Below are 17,759 nucleotides of genomic sequence, written 5' to 3' on the forward strand. Positions count from 1 at the left end.
TTTTTTTTTTTTTTTTCTTTTCTTTTCTCTCTTAAAATACTTAGGGTGGGATTTTGGGCAGAGAGTAGTGCCTTCTCTTTACTGTTTCTATGCTTGTCTTTGTACCTGTGAGTATCACAGATTCTATTTTAACAAATATGAAAAAGAGAAGATACAGTTGATCTGAAAACAGAGAGAAGGCCCTAGAAAGAATAGAAGAGAAAAATACCCTAAGTAGTTCTCATAGGAGACGGAAGCAGGCCTCCATCTGTTGACCAGATTCTGAGCCTTTGGATAGGTTCTGTTTACTGGGGCTGATCCCAGAAACATCAGCCAAAGTGGCTGACTATGAGAGCACAGAGAAGGTGGTGAGGGCTCAGGGGGCAACTTTTTTTTTTTTTTTTTTTTTTTTTTTTTTTTTTTTTTGTGGTGGTGGCTGGAGTGGGGGAGATGTCTGTTCTTTGAATTCCAGGTCAATGAGAATGTCTGGAAAATGGATTCCATCTGGTTACATGACTACATGAAGAAGGGAAGGCTGTCATTGTGTACAGACTGGTGAATCAGACCTAAACAAAACCCAGAGTTAAGGGAAGTAAACTTAGGAGAGAAATTTCAGCTCCATAGTAAATGCCAACTAGTGGGGTAAGCTTCCAATAGGAAGTAAGGGGACAGCAAAAGGGGGAACCTGCCAGAAATGAATTCCAGCTGGAATATTTCAAAGTGACAGATGTGTGAGGCCCTGTGCCACAGCTGGTTTGCTTTTCTAGTTATCATTAGGCAGTTGGAAACTCTGGGTGAAACCACTCACTGCACGGACTACTTGAAGTTTCAGTTAAGGACCTGGACAAGGCTAGGTAATCCATTCAATTCCAGGTAAAATCACCATAAGTATTTTCAAATTAGTAAATTTTATTCTTTTTTTGAAACAGTTACTAAATTACTGTTTCATAGTTTGTATATATGGTGAGCAATATTTTTTCAAAAACTAAAAAAAAAAGATTTTTTAGTAGAAAATCACTGAATGACATTTGCAGCTTCTTTAAAATTAAAGCTCAAACTATGTTGTAGACATTTATTTATATATAGTTTACAGTCTCTTAAACACTATACACTTAAAAACTAAACAGGACCACTTGTCACAGACTAACTCTAACAAAAGGCAAAACAAAAAAACTCGTAAATTTAAACTTTGTGTTCCCCATAAAAAATGTTACTTAGATTCCATCATTAAAATCACAGAAAACAAGATACATTGTTCATCAGTTCCACTGGAGTGAGCACATAAGAGGTAAAGACTTCCAGGCTAGGATTGAGAAGACTGAGTTGGAGACAATGATTTAACACTTATTATGAGATTCATCATGGCAAAATTAGCTAGTCACCCATGGACTCTGATTCTTCATCTGTAAATTATTATCTCTAAACTACTTCCTGCCTAAGATTTGATTGTATAACACTGATCTCCATTTTAAAGTGCTTTGTTCAAACTGAACTATAGCTGAGTATAGCAGTGTATATAGTACTGATAGTCTGAATGCTGATTAATTTCTATGATAGAGACATAAAACAAATAGCAGATTATCCCATTTCCTCAGTAGCAATAGTTTACCAATGTGTTAGGCTAGTTATTGTGTCGTCCTTAACATATTAAAATTGTCTAATTTATCATTAGCTCTGATGAAGATAGACATCGTTATTTTTAAAGTCCATATTAGGACCAGGAAGGCATAGTGGAGTAAATCATCACAGTGTCACTTGACAATGTTCCATTTTAATCTGTGGTGATTTATACACATATACGAACGTGGAATGTGTGCAGGCACTGATGTATAAGTTAAGTGTTAAGTCATGGGCTGCAGCAGATTGGACTAGCTTGGCCCAAATCTGGAAACCAGATTTACCAGGCAGGGTGTTAACAGATGGGGCTAAAAGTAGGATAACAAATCCCAATTAGCATTTTTGGGTAGACCAAGGATCTGTGGTCATACTCAGGAAGAAATCTGAGCCTGGGTCTTGGGTCTCAGATCAAATCAAGCAGGGGAGAAAAAAATTATATAGACATAAAGTCAAACGGAAATGAGCACAAAAAGAAAGTTAGTTTGAAACCTCAGGCTGGAAACAGGACCAGAAGAAACAAGCACAATAATCACTGATCAGAGACAGGGAATTGGTATCTCTGGGGTCATATCTGAGGGTCAAATTCTGAGATATTCAATGTTTCCTTCTGTGAAACCTTTGCATTGGCAGGTATGCTGTACTTCACAGAGTAAAACAGGGCTCTTGGTATTTATAACAGAAGATTATAGATTAGCTTGAGTGTTGTGTTCATGGAGAAATCCTTGAGTATCTTCAAGATGTGTGTGCATATATGTGTGCATTTACGTGAACACCTTCAACTCATTTTGTGACATGGTGTAAACTAACAGATCATTGAAATTATAAAGATTGCCAAGAACCACTAGATTTTTATTTGGTCACACACTAAGGACTTTCTTTTCTTTGTGTATAATACCTGCTGAGATCCCACGCTCATGACGCGAATTAGGAGATGTTGCTCTAACTGTCCAAAAGAAGAAACAGACTTTTGAGGAAGATAAGCAAATTTCTCAAGTTCACGTATTTCAGGAAGCCATAGAATCAGGTTTTAGATTCCAGTCTGACTCCAGAGTCCTTTGTTCCTAATCTCAACACTAATCTCTGTGTTAGACTGGGCCAACATTATTTTACCCAAATGTTCTCAAATATTGTATTAAATCACTTAATACAGCTGTTAACAAACTATGAATTTAAGTGATTTGAATTTTACTTTGTTTTGCTTATATTCTGGTAAAGGGTCAATAGGAAGCAAAAGGGAGAAAAACTAAGAACTCAGTGAAAGAGCACAAAACAGGACAGTGTTCTATCAATGCCTAGAGAGTAAGATAAAATATGCTGAAGCAAGAGGGGTGCAGAGAAGAGGAAAAAATTCCCTCTTTTGCCATATTTCCTCTTTTTCCTCCCTCCTGTTCTCCACTCAGAAACTCTGATTTATTACTTCTTACGTAATAAAATTCAGCATCTGTATGGTTAAATTTTGAAAGGAAACAAAATTCAACATGATAGATGAGACCTTATGACTTAGATTCAGTTCTACCCTGTCTGGCTAAAATTGAGTTGCTTTGTGCATAGAACAACGTCTCCCAACCCCACCCCCTTTCTAATTTTAGGGTAAATGTTTGATATATGCAGGTCTAGAAGCCAAGCAAAACTATATCTTTATGACATTTTCTTAAAATTGTGTAACTTATATGCAATTTTCTCTCTATCACTCTTACAACCTGACAGTCGGTTTTACTGACAGTAAATGTTTTCAAATTCATAAAATGGGACTTCAGGTTTCAGAGGGAGATTATAATGAAACTAGGAAAATAAAAAGAGTTTATAAACCTCTCCCCCTCAATTACGCTCAGTCCTGGTAAATACCAGAAATATAACTAAAGGCCATTGGTGAGAAATTTAGGTTTACATTTGAGGTACACACGTGGCAATTTCATACTTTGAGCCGCATAGTCTGTACATTCTGAATAACGCAGAAAGCCTCAACATGTAGTGTGCACTAAGCTAGAAAGAGTTAATTAAAGCATTGCCTGATTTGACCCCCTTGTCCTTCCTTTTATTCATTTAGTTAAATGTGTCAGGTAAGTATGTCTCTCGTTGTCCAAATATTCAAGGTTACCATCATGACTCATGATCATTGTCTGGATAAGGACACTATTGTTGTTTTAAAAGCAATGTTAGTGTTCCTGAATAAATAGGGAAACATATTATTAAATTGTGTAATTGAGTTATGGTACAAATTCCAAAGTTGCATAATAAACCACCATTTTTTTTAAATTTACTCCTAATTCACTAGATTATAGGCTTTTTGAGCACAAGGATCACGTGAACCCCTTCTTTAGTGCCTTACAAAGACAAGTACTCAGTAAGTGCTTTTGACATTAAAGGTTGTGAAAGCTTCTGTTTCTTTTTATTTCTCTCTAATGAAAGTAAGTTTCAAAGTAAGCTTTTATGCATCTGAAATCAGGTCAATTGATAATAATCAGATTATTGCAGTAACACAAGATTATTCATGCAAAACTATAGGTTTCCCTATTTTACAAGGCATTTAAAAATGTAGGAACATCATTGGTAAATTATGTCTTTGTGTGAAGTTTTCTCTTAAATTTTTTAAATTTTCCTTTCCCTTTCCTTTCTGTTGTTGGTATGACATCTAATCTTTCCAGTACAGTTATAGAGAGCCTATACAACACACTGTGCAAACCCTGAGAATAAAATGGTCATGATGTATGTACAGCTCAGGACAAATCTAAAACAAGAGGCGTCAGGACTGGCAGCAGCTCCTAGGGCTTGGGCAGCACACCTGAGCCCCAGCTGAACCTACAGAAACAGTCCTTTGGTATTAGGACTAAGAGAACATGTGATAAATACCTAATTTTAATCTTTTAAAATTAATCTTATTTAAAATTTACAAAAAAAGACTGTATAGATAAAAATCTTTAGTCATGGTTATATTAGAATTAAATATATTCAAGATAGTATCTTCCTTTACCAGGTAACATGTTGTTATGAGAAATGTCATATGAAGATAGGAAAAAGAACAGTTGAAGACGCTTTAAAGTTGCTTATTCTCCTTAACTATTTGTTAGCTTTAAAGTGTATTTAAGAAGACTTGGAAAAAGGATGAAGATTAAACAAAACCGAATGTGAAGAAGAATAGAACTGTGAGACCCTGGTACCATAAAAAAACCTTGAATAGCCTTCACAACCTTAATTACTGTTTTAAAATGACCCTGTGGGGGGCACCTGGGTGACTCAGTTGGTTGAGTGTCTGACTTTGGCTCAGGTCATTATCTCATTGTTCCCAAGTTCAAGCCCCACATTGGGCTCTGTGCTGACAGTTCAGAGCCTGGAGCATGCTTCAGATTCTACGTCTCCCTTTCACTGTGCCCCTTCCCCACTCTCTCTCTCCCCTTTCTCTCTCTCTCTCTCTCTCTCTCTCTCTCTCTCTCTCTCAAAAATAAATAAATATTTAAAAACTAAATAAATAAAATGACCCTATGGATAATGATCTCAACATGAGTTCATCAACACCAATCCTCCTTTCTACTTAAAAGCCTAGTAAATGATATAAAAGATCTTTTTAGAAAAGAATTTTCTGGAATAAACAACAACAACAACAAAAAACAAAAACAAAAAACCTCTCTACTCATAGATAGTATGAATAATTCTGAAGAAGAAAAAAGAGACAGAGAAAGACACAGAGAGAGAGGGAGAGTCAGAGAGAGAATATGATCTATATATAGGTCAATAAAACCCAGATAAAACCACAGTCAATTACAAATAGTGAATACTGTCGCACAGGTTGGAACAGGTAGGAGTGATGCTTGGGAGCTCTAATTCCACCAGGGGAACACACAAGAAAAGGATCCTGGGGCACTCTTCAGGTGGCAGTTTGGGAATAGCGCTTGACCAATGAGGGCACTCTTTTATCCTTCTGCTTATATCTCTGGAAAACTGGCTAAACAGACTGCTAGGCTAAAACTGAAAGTTCAAGTTCCAATTTGGATGCTAGAGAAGCAAAGCAGTGTCCTAGGTAAATACTTAGACCAGGTACAGTGGAACACTTTGGAACCACTATTGCAAAAAATCATTTCTTTCCTCAGTAGCTATCAGAGGGGCCAATAATAAACATGACAGAAGGATGAATGGGATTTGTAGACAAAAATGTGCCACAAAACATTGAGGAAACCAGCAGAAAATACCCCAAGCAGAGCAATCGATGCACAAAGAAAAGAAAGTTGTAGTCAGTATCTTGTAAAGTATGCAGTCAGATCCCTTTCAGGGAAAGACTTGGAGATTGGCATTTTGCTTGTTCCCTCTTCAGCTGCAATGATGTAGTATCTAACTCCAAGAACAATTTTTATTTTCTCTCTTTCATGTCCATTATGTAACTATCATTTACTCTTCTTCCTTTTTAAGTGAATCTCTGCTAATGCTTAAAACATATACATGCAATTAACTGTTAATATGTATATTTACTATACCTAAAAAGTTTTAAGTATGAGGAAAATATACTTCTTTCAAGAATACTCACTTATAATCACATTTTGTACACATGGTTGTCAGTCCTCCCATACTTTTAAGACATTATCTTAGTTAAAATAAAACAAAACAAAATGAAATAGAAATCTATGAATAACTACAAGGATTTGTATTTTATTACAGAGGGCAAAGAATCTCTAGTAAAAATTGTGAAACAGAAATTCCGCTATTAATATATTTCAAAAGGTCATTTATCTGTTACTACTTTACTTTTATTCTATTCTACATAAGCTCTAAATGCTCTTTCTACCTCTTTATGAAATCACTCATTACCAGTTCACTCTGTACTCAATTCTTTCAAAGAGGAAGGACACTTTTAACATAGTAAGTTACATTTGAATATAAATATATTAACATCCAAGGATTATTTTTATTTTTATGTTATTTTAAAGTTTGTTTATTTTGACAGAGAGAGAGAGAGAGAGGCAAACAGAGGAGAGAGAGAATTTCAAGTAGGTTCTGCACTTCACTGTGGAGCCCGATGTGGGGCTTGAACTCACGAACTGTGAGATCATGACCTGAGCTGAAGTCAAGAGTCAGACACTTAACACACTAAGCCACCCAGATGCCCCTCAAGGATTGTTGTTAGACGTAAAAGTTAAACCATAGTAAAGGAAAGGAATAAAACTTAAACACTGAAGTTTCAGTTAGCAGGAGGTAGTTAAAGGCCTCTGAAAGGTATGAAACCCTCAAAATTCATCATAACTTGTCAATTGATGATGATTTATGTAAGTTATGAATTTACTATGAAACCTCTGATTCTAACTTCTCCTGTTTTAAAAAAGTTGGAATTATAATCACGGACGTTCAAAACTTGCTACCGTTTTAAAGGTCAATTAAATATCATTTAAAGAAATGTGTTAATAAGAATGTTTCCATACCTAGCCACTATAATGACAGGCTGAGTAATTTTGATGACCTTTTCTGATGAAGCTCGTTGATAAATAGGCAAGATCGATCATGTAGTCAAATCAACCTATACTGATGACTATGACAGCTGCAGTGATTTGAACAAAGAGCTATGGAAACATCTATGCTTACTATCTCAAAGATCCCACTTTATAACTTGTCATTCTCAAGAGGTAAATAACACAGGCTGTTTCTTCCATATTTTTATTAAAGACAGGAGTCCAAGTAGGAAATTAAATTTAGGTTCTTTAAGTGATGAATTGTGTAAACATTTATTACATTTTCATCTTAGTAAGACAGCTAAGCTGACCTATTTTTACAGGGATCATATAAAAGAACATAAGGCAATAATCGTGCATGGATCCAAAGGCTCCATCTGTCTTCATGATCTCTTTTTCCATTGGCTTCATGTGGAACTCACTGGTTGCTAGGGTCGGTAGTGCATATTGAAACTTGATTAAAGTTTTAGAAGAAATAGCAAGACCTTTTTATTCTTCACAAACTTGATCCATTTAAGACTTCACAAGCTCTTCCCCAGATGATTAATGCCGCTCGCTCTGCCTGGATGGCAGTGTGCTTCCACAGCTCCACTTTCTACTGTAACAGACAGACTCAGATTGAAATGTATTTCCTAGTTATGTGACTGTGGGCAACTAACCCCATCTCACTGAGCTATATTGTTTTCTGGTCTATAAAATGCTGGTACAGTATACCCCCGAAGTACTTTTGTTAAGATAATGAATATAAAGCATGGACATAGGCCTGGCACTTAGTAGGAACTCAACAGATGTCAGTGTCTGCCCCCCCTCACATTATTGCAAAAGCAAATATTGTGTCTAGCTATTAATTTTATTAGAAGCATTTTGATTCACATTTTGGTTGATTTGTGGAGCACAAATATTATTATCTTTAGCTTAATGGAAAAATAAAGTCCTGACTCACAAACATGGACTTGTACCTACATTTATTCAGGACAATGGGCTTTTAGCTGGCAGCATAATATTTATGAAAAATTATTCTAAGGAAAAAATGATATTGAAGAGCTGAACTGCTCATTATTTATTTTTTTGTTAATACTTTATTTTTTAAAGAACAATTTTTGTCACTCAGCATCTGGTTATATTTACAATATGTTTCTAGGAGAGAGGACACAGCCATCAATACGTGGATATATTTATTTCCCTAAATTTAAGTTCCCTTTAAAATATGTTACTTAAAATTTCCTCAATTTCATTTCCATTGCACTGTTCCAAGACAACTCTATTATCTTTAATCTAGGTTATTGAATACACAAGCCTAATTGGTCTAACCCATTCCCATTTCTCCTTTAATTTATTTTCAATAGTATTTGAGAGATATATTCCTAAGTGTTATAGGATCATTTCTTCCTGTAAATGATCAAGGGAATAGATGACTGTAGCACTTCTCCACTTCATCCTGTGTTGCTGTTTGCTGTATTTTAATTAAAGACCATTTCCTTGTGAAGAAAATAAAAGCCCAAATATTTTGCTAATTATTTTAAATTCCATTCCGATCCAGATATTTGATTTTTTCCAGAATATCAGTTCCCATATACCCCTACTTCATATTCCAAGACCAGTTATTAATCTATCTTGAATTCATAGGAAAGAATTAAATACATAGGTGAGAACCAATACACTTATATAAATATGACCAGGCTTTCTCTGGTTGATGAACATCATATCTGTACCTCATTCTATTGCTCATTTTACTTAGTCTGGAGATTGTTTCTTTTCTCTTTCTATGGTATCCCATTAATCTGACAATTGGCAGCTCTAATGATACTCACCCACATAACTTTTGTGAGTCCCTTCCTCGTGAGCAGTTATTCTCACGGCCTGCTCTTGTATCACCAAACTAACAAATATTGCATTCTGCTTTGCATGTATCACTAGATGTTTTCCTGCCCGTTTCTCACTAGAAGATTTTTGTTTGTTTGTTTAGCACCAGGACAATGCCTTAGATGCCACTTTATTTTCATAGTGGTTTTCCTTGTGTTATGAATATATTCAAATAATACAAACAGAAAATGTATGTTGCTGATGTAAAGAGGACAATACTAATTTACTTTAACTCAAGGATCTACATCCAAGTAAGTTATTTTGCTTAGGGCCATTTATTTTTCGTAAATCAACAAACACATGAACATACAACAGAACACGCACAGATTCAGGATAGTTAATCAGTCACTTAAGTCCCATTAGGAACCTGGTCACTCATCTCTGACAATTTTTCTTCTAAAAAAGATATTTTTTGTCTGTAATTTCAAATACATGACAATGAGATCTCCTTTTTAAAGCTCCTTTTCTTCATTCAGTGCTTGTATGAGTTACAGAATAACAGAACCTTCCCTAAATGGTTGGTTAAACATGATAGAAGTTTATTTCTCATTCTGGGAAATCTGGATGTGAATAGCCCATGGCTGGTTTATAATTCTTGGCAGTCATATGGAACCCAGGCTGCTTCCAGCTTTCCTTCTGCCACTGCTAGTGTTTGGCCCCAAAACTCATGGACTGAGAATGATTTCTACCATCACTTCCATGCAGAGCCAGCTATATAATTTCTGGGGCACAGTGCAAAATAAAAACATGGAGTTCCTTTTTCAAAACACAAGGAAAAGATGCAATGAATGGTACTAAATTATAAAGCCCCTTCTTTCTTTTGCAGCTTCTCTCTCAGGTTGTTAGGGTATGTTTTTATTTGTTATTAATGTTTTAAATGAAGAAAAGTAAAAAATTTAAATTATTAGCATGAATTTTACCAGTCACCTTTATTTCATGCAGTGCTAGTTTTAGATGCAAATATAAAGGCATTTACCTCATATATGTAGTCACCAAAAGGCACAATTCATATTCCACACCTCATACATCCAGAGTGGTGGAAATATTGCACAAAGCTAACTCAAATGTTTTTGTTTCATTTTAATATGTGAATAATCTACCAAAAATATGTACCTTCCTTCACCTTACTGATGAAAGGAGAAAGAAGTATGGGTGCCTTACTCTCCTCTTTCCTTCCAAGTTATCATTTTCAGCCTGAATGTTTGGGTAACACGAGGAAGCGAGGAAGTGATACAAGTAAGAAAGGATAAGATGGGGTTCCACGGTTCTCAGTGCTTCTTAGAATGCTACTATCTTCCTAAATTTGAAGCAAGTTCTTCTACAAATACAAATGTATTCTCTTAGAACTGACAGCATTTCCTGCTTATTCAAACATGTAACATGTTTACCTTGAACTCACTTTGCATCTCACTGAACTCCTACACAGCAGCCACTGAAGGGCACTGAGAATGCTATGTATGAGGAAACCATGAACATCTGAAACATATATCGCATGTACCTCCTCTGCTCAAACATATCCTTCACTGTCCCACAGGACCTCACTTACAAAACATAAGTTCAAACATAAAATTAAAGATTTTATGAGGACTACACCAGGGAAATTAATCAAGCATATGGCCCTTCTGAGCATCAGATCCTATGTAATCACACTGTTTGAATGGCCATGGAGCCAATCATGTCTCCATATTTCACTTGCAGAAAAGATGGATGAAGGAGAGGATAAGGGGTGAATAACCTGTGTCAGATTTCATTAGCTTTTTTCTTTTCTTTACTCTTTTCTTTTTTTTTCTTTCTTTCTTCCCTTCCCTTCCTTTCCTTTCCCTTCCCTTTTCTTTTTTCTTTTCTTTTCTTTTTCTTTCTTTCTTTCTTTCTTTCTTTCTTTCTTTCTTTCTTTCTTTCTCCCTCATTCTTTGAGGAGCTGTCACTTAACAATTCTATTCAAGTCCAGAACTTTGATATGAAGCTACAACTAGCTTCAAGGGAGGCTGGGAAACATAACCTTTATTACAGGTAGCCATGAACTCAACTAAAGATGATAGGTTTGGAGACAGCTAAGTAACAATCTGTGCTATAAGGTTTCTTATGTCAAGACCCAAAATAGAGGGAAATTGGTCAAATGTGATTATACCTTTTTGCTAGAAGTTTGTTTTCTTAATACCTTCTACAATTTTAGGGCACCTGGGTGACTCAGTTGGTTAAGTGTCTAACTTCGGCTTAGGTCATGATCTCACAGTTCATGAGTTTGAATCCTGCATTGGGCTCTGTGCTGACAGTGCGGAGCCTAGAACCTGCTTCAGATTCTGTGTCTCCCTCTCTCTCTGTCCCTCCCCTGTTCACACTCTGTCTCTTGTTCTCCAAAATAAATAAGCATAAATTTTTAAATAAATTAAAATTAATTAAAATAAAATAAAAGAGAAAAAGTGAACATTCACTTTCTAGTTGTAGGCAGCTTATTAAAAGCAAAGAAAAATAACTATACATTGTATTTTAATATTTTGACCCATAATACACATTTCTTTATGAGGAGACTCCATCCAATCTAATAATCTTGTAAGGTGATTAATTTATCTCAGAGTTTCTCCATTACTATTTAGAAATTTGGATTAAATTATAAAATCATCCCTTTAACCCTCACAATAATAACCTTTCAGGGTAGATATTATATGTCCATTTTGTATGAGAACAAACAGGACTTTGAGAGAATATGAAACCAGTACTACAGACAGCTTACTCTCAAATATTAGCTCTTGTATTTTATTTATTTACTTATTTATTTTTAATTTTCCTATTGTTTATTTATTTTTGAGAGAGACAGAGACAGAGTGTAAGCAGGGGTGGGGCACAGAGAGAGGGAGACACAGAATCCAAAGCAGGCTCCAAGCTCTGAGCTGCCAGCACAGAGTCCAACATGGGGCTCGAACTCACAAACCGTGAGATCATGACCTGAGCCAAAGTTGAACACTTAACCGACTGAGCCTCCCAGGAGCCCCTTAGCTCTTGTATTTTAATGTCCTTTCTCTCTTTATTCAGTTTTTACTTCATATGTCACTTTCTCAAAGAGATATAGAGATACAGAGAGACAGAATCTGTATAATTTTGTGAAAGTTCAGTACCCTGAAAGAACCAGCGTATCTGAGTTCTAGATATATTTATCTTAGTGGATAGCTGTAGTATTTTAGAAAATTGTTTTAATCCATGTGAGTATAAATTTCTCATTTTTAATTAAGGACTTTGAGACCATTAATTTTCAATTTATGATCTATGGAATTCTTGTCTCAAAGGTCTGTGAGTTTTAATTTACATTTCATTTTTAATATACAATTATCACTCATGTCAGTGTTCCGGAAAGTGGCCAAGAATATTGAATTAGCAAATATTAAATTATTAAATACTAATAACTCATTGACTCATTCTGGTAGATACCATTTTCTTTCTTTTATCAAAGAGAAAAATGGATTCAGAAATGTTAGGTTACTTGTCTGAGGCCACCCAACTCCCAAGTCTCAAAAGTTGAGACTCAAACCCCTCTTGCTGGCCCTGGAACAGGAGCTTCTTGCACTACACTGTGCCACCTCCTACTGTCTCCTTCCTCTGCTCTTCTCTGGACGAGAGCTGAAACAAGCAGGCAGACATCTTCTTGTTTGGGTTCAGGTGGGAATGGGCACCTTAGGTGACTTTTTTTTTTGTTTGTTTGTTTTTTTGCAGCTCTGCACGTGTCCGGAAATGACATGAAAGTGCATTGAGTATTAATTTGGAGATTATAAATAAATTTTAGCAAGTAGATGAATTTGCAAATATAGATTCTAAAAATAATCAGGGTCAACTGTATTAACTTTAAAAATAATTATGAAACAATATGAATAATCATTGTGTTATAGCTCATGTTAATACAGTGATAAACACCATCTGCATTTCAATGCAAATATGAGTATATATTTTGTGTTCTTGAAAATGTGTCAACTCTGCAGTTCTCGTTCTCTCAATCTCTCATTCTCTTTCCCTCTTAATGTATGCCTGTGCATGTCCACTAATATAAAAATGTACTAGGAGTACATTATCTCCAGCATATGCATGCCTTCCTCAATTAAATGTCAGGCAAGAGTCAGATTCATCTGTTTGTTGCATGTTCTTGTCATGGTGTAAGGGGCAATAGCAGTAAGTTGAGTGGAGGAAGAGGTATGTGAGTTGAGAGTCTCTCATAGATCTGACCTGATGCTGAGGGGGAAGAAGTGGGGCAAGAAACTCTCCATAAAAGGATGAGTAGCATTTAATGAAGGACAAAGAGGGAAGAAAAGGGCTCTCAACAATGGGAACAACATGGAAAAGACCCTCTGGTGATGTGAGTCTAATGTGTAGGAAGAGAGTAAAGAAGGTGGGTAATACTGAGCACAGACAGCTGGAGAAACAGGCAAGGGCAAGGGCATACAGAGCCTTGCAGGTCTTTATCAAAAGAGCAATAGAAAGATAACATGTGTTCTAGGCAGATGGCACCAAGTTCAAACATGTTTTTTCAAAAGTTCAGTCATATGCTAAAGGATCAAAGAGGGGCAAGAGTGGCTTTGGAAAGAGTTAGAACGTTATTTCAGTAAATCAAAGAAGTGATCATGGGAGCTTGGACTAAGGACAAGTGGAGTAGATGAACTAAAATTGATTTAGTGCATATAATTGATTTGTACATGATTTGATTATATTATCACTTGAATTAAATATAAGTATCTTTCAGAGGAGTAAATATTTTCTTGGTGAATACTTACATGTATTAGGCAAGAAGTAATTTCTATATAAATTTTTTTATAATTCCCACTTTATTTTTTTGAGTATAGTTGCCACAATGTTACATTAGTTTCAGGTAATGAATTTGACACATCTGTACATTATGATATCTATGTTCACCACCAAGTGTAACTACCATCTGTCCTGTTACATTGCTATCACAGTATCATTGACTTCATTCTTTATGTTGTGCCTCTTGTTCCTGTGAGTTATTCTTTCCATAACTGGAAGCCTATAGGCTACCAGAAAATAAAAAGAGAATTAAAAGTATAAATGATGATTATTGTCATCAACAGAATATCTTTAATGTTAGGAGCCATTTGGCTATTTGTGGTATTGATATGGGGGTGTGGGGAGTCTATAGAAGTGATGTAACAGTAGTTACAAAAAGCTAATCTCAAGTAAGATCGATTTTTTTAAATTTGTAAAATAATTCTATGTGTGTCATATCTATGTGTTTAATTAAATGTGTCCATCTCTTACATACTATTTGGCAGAACTGAAAGTTAATGATAGTCATTTATCAATAATATACTATAAACAAAAAGTTTGGGAATTATTAGCTCCTAATGGGTGTACTATTTTTAAAGTTAAAAGAGTGACCTTAAAATGGTAACAATTTTATGGTCAGATTTCTCTCCAGCTTGTTTAGGATTATTTTTCTTAAACTATCACTAAGCCTGCTTGGCATAATACTGCCATGTGAACCTTGACAGTTCCGGTCAGATTATTAATATTTCCTGTGTTTTCTTAGCAGGAGGTTTAACAACCTAAAAAGGTTATGGCAGGCATGGACTCAGCTCACTTTGCTCCACACTCTGTGTAGTGACTATGCATCCCATTCGAGACCCTAAAATAGAACATAACTTACATGGTGTCTTAGCAAATTGTTACTTATAGGTTTTTTTTTTCTTTTTCTTCTATTTTTTTTAATGTACCATTGCAACATCTTCTTTTTAGACTAGAAATACAGGAAGATTCCTGATTCACTCTGAAGACAAAAGCACACTCCATCTCAGCATATCTAGCAGATGTTCTCTTCATAGGCAGAGAAAAAACATGGCAAGTTACTGTATCCAGCTGGTTCCTAAATCATTCTGAAATTCTCCCTGTCTACTCCCAAAAGATGTAAATTGGCCCATAAAGAGAACAGCAGGCAACATGACTATAAATAAAGGCCACAAAAGAACTCATATTGCAGGAAGAAACTAATGGAAACTAGGAAAAAATGACCATTGTTTGAGTAAAGGAGGTAAATTAAGACCTCTCTATGAATTTACTGCTATATACGAAGGGTTCAATATTCAATCAGTCAGGAAATATTTATCATTTACTTCTTTCTTTCTCTCTTAATCTTACATTGCTTTTATTTCCCAATTTTCCAGATCCTTATTTTGACTTTGTCAAAGGGTCTGCAACAATGAAGTGCAGTGAGTAATTGCTATGGGCAGAGATTTTAAAATTAAGATGCAATTCCTGAAGTACTGTGGACAGAACTTAGAAGTCATTGCTCTCTCCTAGGTGGCTCAGTTGGTTGAGCATCTGCTTCTTGGTTTCAGCTCAGGTCATGATCTCACGGTTCATGAGTTCCAGTCCCACATCGGGCTCTGTGCCAAGAGTGCAGAGCCTGCTTGGGATATTCTCTCTCTCTCTCTCTCTCTCTCTCTCTCTCTCTCTCTCTCTCTCTCTCTCCCCCACTCTCTCTATGCCTTTCTGCTGCTCTAGCTCTCTCTCTCTCTCTCTCCCTCTCCTACTCTCTCTATGCCTTTCTGCTGCTCTAGCTCTCTCTCTCTCTCTCTCTCTCTCTCTCTCTCTCTCTCTCTCAAAAAAAGGAAGTCATTACTCCCATCCTCACAACAAGAACAAATGTGAACAAACTGAAAATCATCAACTCTTCTTAGATGAGAGAATTGAACTCGTAGGGTAAATGTCCTGGACACCAGAGAGACAGATGCAGAGAATCACAGCTTATTGGGAGGAAAAAGAGCCTGGGATCAGAAGCCTAAAGCTGAAGGTAGTATCAGCAGAAACACATTACACTGTAATTGACAAATTGCTGGAGGCTTACTGTGGATTAGATCCAAAGGAGCTTCATTTGTGGTCCTCTACAGTTTCCTAAGTTTTACTTCTAGGCATCCTACCTGTTTCTCACTGTGAAGATCTGAGAAAATCCCTTTGCACTTAAAGCAAGGAGGGGGGGAAAGTAACCGTTTCAAAATAAGGCTACAGCTTTCTGTTTTCATTAATTAGGCCTGTACTCAAGAGAAACTATTTTACCACAACCTTACCAACTAAGGTTTAACCAGTGCCTAACCAACCTGGAGGAAGGATAATTCCAGCCTACCCTAGCTTTAATGTGAAAGAAGAAAGATTTTCTTTTTTAACGTTTACTTATTTTTGAGACAGAGAGAGACAGAGCATGAATGGGGGAGGGTCAGAGAGAGGGAGACACAGAATCTGAAACAGGCTCCAGGCTCCAAGCTGTCAGCACAGAGCCTGACGCAGGGCTCGAACTCATTGACCGCGAGATCGTGACCTGAGCCGAAGTCGGCCGCTTAACCGACTGAGCCACCCAGGCGCCCCAAAGAAGAAAGATTTTCAACTCATGCTCACTAGAACACTAAGACCTAATCATCAGAGTGTAGGATGCTTCCCCCACACTTGTTCTTTGCATCAATAAGGCTCCTATTTACTAATAGGAGATTATAGCTAAAATTACCCTCAGGCCCTATTTTAGGACTCTATAGGAAAGCCAAAAGACAACAGTGGAGACAAAAAAGAATACTAGAGAAAATTGTAGCTTCTGACGCTCTAGCTACAGCAACCAGCAAACATAGCCTAACTCCTCTCCAGAAAAACACAAAACATCACACAATAGGCGTATTTACCTTAGTTCCTTACTCCCAATATATCATGTCTGGCTTTCAACAAAAAGATATAAGGCATGGTAAAAAAGCAAAACACACACTCTGAAGCCACAATGTAGCTATCAGAACCAGACTCATCTATGGCAAGGATGTTGGGATAACCAGATCAGAAATTTAAAATATCTATGTTTATTAATGCTAAGAATTCTAATGGAAAAAATGGGTGACATGCAAAAACAGATGAGTAATAAAAACAAAGGGATGGGAATTCTAAGAAAGAATACAAAGGAAGTGCCCCTGAGGATCAGACTGAGGGTTTTCTTGCAGGTGGGTGGCAGGAGCTCAGGAGCAAAATACCAATGGCAGCAAATTGGAGTGATGGTAAGACTGGCATGTAGAAAGTTTCTTTCCCTCTTTGCCTGAATTTTAGTTAAAAGGAGTGCAGCCAAAACTGTAACCAAAGGAGGCATCATGCTTCCAGAAGAATCTCAGGGAAAGGTACTGCAAGCAACAGAAGAAGCTGTTGGATTGGGCTCTAAAGGAAAGGGTGGAAAAAAAATTTTAAAAATAAAGGAAAGGGTGGAGAGAGTTAACCAGTTAGCATGAAAGTTGCAGATAAAATTCTTCTCCCAGAATATGGAGGCACCAAAGTAGTTCTAGATGACAAGAATTCTTATTTAGAGATGGTGACATTCTCAGGAAGTATGTAGACTGAAATAAATCATTATTGAAATGGTATCAAGTGAAGCTGCCCGTTCCAGTGAAGTTGTGAAATCTTTCATCATGTCAATAATTTCCATGTCTCTCTTTCATAATAAACTAATAGTATCCAAACTAAAAAAAAAAAAAAAGATGTTAAAATTCAAAAACATTCTTTGATGGTTCATCAGTAGACTGGGCACAGCTAAGAAAGAATCACTGACCTTGCCACAGATATATCAACAGAATCTTCCCAAATGAAACCTCAAAGGAAAAAAAAAATAAACAGAATATCCATGAACTGTGGGCAATTATGAAAGGTTTAACTATACCAGAAAGACAGAGAATATTAGAAAGAGAAAAAGAAATAGAAGAAATACTTGAAATAATAATGTTTGAGAATTTTAAAAAAATTAGTAAGAAACATTAACTACAGATCCAGGAAACTCAGAATACACAGGATAAATGCCAAACAAACAAACAAACAAACAAACAAAAAACAACTAAACCTAGCTATATCATAGTTTAA

At 36.1% G+C, this 17,759-nt stretch overlaps 1 pseudogene; it reads left to right on the forward strand.

Annotated features, from left to right (window-relative positions):
• Nucleotides 1-16,909: 16,909 nt before the first annotated feature.
• LOC109246713 (10 kDa heat shock protein, mitochondrial-like) lies at nucleotides 16,910-17,382 on the forward strand (annotated as a pseudogene).
• The last annotated feature ends 377 nt before the right edge of the window (nucleotides 17,383-17,759 follow it).

Source organism: Panthera pardus, unplaced genomic scaffold (assembly GCF_024362965.1).
Source record: "Panthera pardus isolate Hobbes unplaced genomic scaffold, ASM2436296v1 HiC_scaffold_13, whole genome shotgun sequence".
Taxonomy (NCBI): domain Eukaryota; kingdom Metazoa; phylum Chordata; class Mammalia; order Carnivora; family Felidae; genus Panthera; species Panthera pardus.